This window comes from Vombatus ursinus, unplaced genomic scaffold (genome assembly GCF_900497805.2).
Source record: "Vombatus ursinus unplaced genomic scaffold, bare-nosed wombat genome assembly UNPS02014778.1, whole genome shotgun sequence".
NCBI classification, from domain to species: domain Eukaryota; kingdom Metazoa; phylum Chordata; class Mammalia; order Diprotodontia; family Vombatidae; genus Vombatus; species Vombatus ursinus.
The window spans coordinates 45,318,024-45,321,279 of NW_020954556.1; positions in this window are offsets into that span (position 1 = coordinate 45,318,024).

Consider the following 3,256-nt stretch of genomic DNA (forward strand, 5'->3'; position numbering starts at 1 on the left):
TAAATGGCCCCTTACTCCCTGAGAGCATCTCTGGAGATATGCAAGCCTCTAATACCCTTCTCAATGTGCAAGGCAAATCCTGGCAAAGAAGAGGGTCTGTCTTCTACTCCATTTATTTGCCGGCTGCCATGTGTCTATGCTGCCTATCCCAGTGAAGAAAGCACGGTGCTTTCCCTCTCACTTGTTCAACAGACTATTTACACACTGGAGACAAAGAAATAGCATAGTATCTTTTTTTGAATAAGGGAAGGGGAGCAGGTTTATTAAATAAAGGTTTATATTATAGCTATTTATTTTGATCTCTAAACCATCCTTTGCAGGGCTGCCAAATAATCTTCAGTTCTGATCATTGCTGTTTTACTGCTTAAAAAACATCAGTGGGTTGCTATTATCTCTATGATAAAATGAAAATTCCTTATCCTTGCATTTAAGACCCTCCACACCTGGCTATGACCTACCTTTTATATTATTTCCCTTTGTACACTTGTAGTCTATATTCTAGCTAAATTGGATGAGTAGCTGTTTCCAGATTCTTGTTCTTGTTCTGCACTGCAATGCCTTTGTGTAAACTTTACCTCATGCTTTAAAACCCATTCCCTTATTTCTGTCTGTTGAAATTATTCTCATTAAGTCCTAGCTTACTTCAGGTATTTCAGGGTACCTTTTCCTCCATAAAGCCTGTTCTTGATAAGGTAGTAATGTGGCTTGGTGGAACATTGGACTTGAAATGAGAAAGAGCTGGGTTTGAATATTCCCTCTACTACTTTGTGGCCATGAGATCACTGACCCTCAGTTTCCTTATTTGTAAAATGACAAAGCTACCTCATAAGGTTTTTGTGGGAATGAAATGTGTGTAAACTACTTTGCAAACCTTAAAAACCTATATGAATGTCAGTTATCTCTGCTATTAAAAATCATCTCGCTCTCAAATTTTTCTAGAGCATTTTGAATCTCACCTTTACCTTGATCACATTCTACCTTACATTATATTTATTTATTCATATGTCATAGCCTTCAAATTAGATATTGTGAGTTCCTTGAGTACAAGTAGTAACATTTTTCATCTTTGTAACCCTAAGTGCCTAGTATAGTGCCTCGCTCATGACAAGAACTTAACAAACAGTTGAATTAAAAACAGAAAAATCTGAATATTGAGTTTATTGATAATATACAAATCATCAGGGACACATACATAAGAAATATACACAAGGACACATCACTAATTAGCTTCTCTGTGAAGCACCACAAAACAACAGTTCCAGGGAAATAGTCCTGTCCAGAGGTACAGGCAGGATCTGAGAGGCCATAGCTACCAGTGTTAGGGGTAATATTATTTTATATTAAGAAAAACATGAAGTGAGCTGGAGCCTTTTTCACATGTACCAATCTAGGTTAAGCAGATGCCAGCCACCTTTTGAATGTGCTATTTAGAGTACATACATAGGATTAGTGGAATTCCTTTGATGTCAGAAACCACACTCATGGATTCATCAGTTATTCTAGCAGTTTCTATGTCTTCCCACCCCTACCTCTCCAGCTGGGAGAAGGGTCCTGTCTGACCAGCCTGCATCAGTTCCCTTCAGTTGCATCAAGGGGTGTGTTGGAGCCAGCTTAAAGCAACTCGAGACAGCTGATTATTAAATGTTCAGTGTGAGGATTTACACCTCAGAAATCAGCAAATGCCACAAACTAGGCCTTAATTTATTGTTTTATTGATTTTCTAGACTTAATAAAATGATGGAGTAAATGTTGAAATGCAGATTAAACTTAAAAGTGTGTCCTTCATCATTTTTTTTTTGAGAACTGGTTGTTAAACAATTTACCAACACACCTATGTGATGGGGAGCCAATGATGGACCCCTAAAAGGCCCTGGATTTTCCCACATGGCCCAAGTCCCTGGCATTCACTTGAGGCTCATCTCAGTATAATCCTTTCACCTGTCCTCGCATTATGGCTTTGACCCTGCTCCAATCTCCAACTCTCTCTCGGTTACCTCTAACCCAGTGCAGCCCTCATTGTCTGCACCTGGCCCTATCCTAGACCACCCCTCCTTGATTCCATCTAGGACCCTTCCACATGGCCCAGGTCCCTGGTGTTCTCCTGGGGCACCTGGCCCTTCCTCTTCTGTTACCTCCCAGTCACCCCAAGCTATTGGCCACACTATAAAAAGCTCAGTTTTATCTACCAAATCGCTCAGAATCCTTAAGAGTCTGGCCTGCTTGTCACTATAAGTGTCACAATAGTGCAGATTCTTAAAATTTTGCCCAACTCAATCAGTGTTTTAATAAAGCTTGTCTCTGACTGAAAGAAGGCTTGAGTTGAATTCATTTGGGGCAGGACCCACATCATTGGCCCTTGAATTTGGGGGTTCCCAGCACCCCTAGACCTCAACACTATGGATATAACATTCTATGATCCATGTGATAACTATAGTTAATAAATGCTGTAGATATTCAGAGGAGGAAGAGATCAGTGTATATTAGAAAGGTCAGAAAAACCTGAATGGAAGAAGCAGGACTTGGGCTATGTGTATGGAAAGATGGTTGGATTCAAAGAGAAGAAGGAAGGATATTCCAAGTGCTGGAAGAAAGCACAGAAAGTGACAATTTTAAAGGTCTGAATCCAGTGTTCACTCCCAGCCCCATCCTCCACAATCTCCCTAACTGCCTGAAAACTCTGGAGAAGCTTCTGTCCTGGGTGCCCGCTTTCCTGATTGGTTACTGCCTTTTCCAGAACACAATATTAAGGAAGCCTCCACCACGCTTTCTGGCCATCTTCCCTAACAGCCTCAACAATCACCTCACCACAGTATGTAAACTTCTATCCTTCCCCTCCTTCCCTCCAATTCTGGAATCATTAACTATGATCACATCAACTCTGCTATTATTCCTGGATAGGTCCTGTCAATCTACAATATCACCAAAGCTCCAGTCACTGTCCTTATAGCTTTCAGTACCCAAGTGACCTTCCCTGGCCACCACTCCCCTCTGGAGAGTTGTCTCCCACCCTAGAATGTAAGCTTCTTGAGAAAGGACTATATTTCTTTTGGTTTTTATATCCCTAATGATCAGTATACTTGACACATAGTAAGGCTCAAGAAATGTTTTTTTCATTCATTCATTTAAGTGTTAGCCTATTTTTTTTTTTTTTTTAGTACTAGTGTTTATTATAGAAAGCACCAGACTGGAAGTTTTTTTTTTTTTTACCACCTGCCCTTGTTTTATTCCAAATATGTATATATATTGAATACTTCAC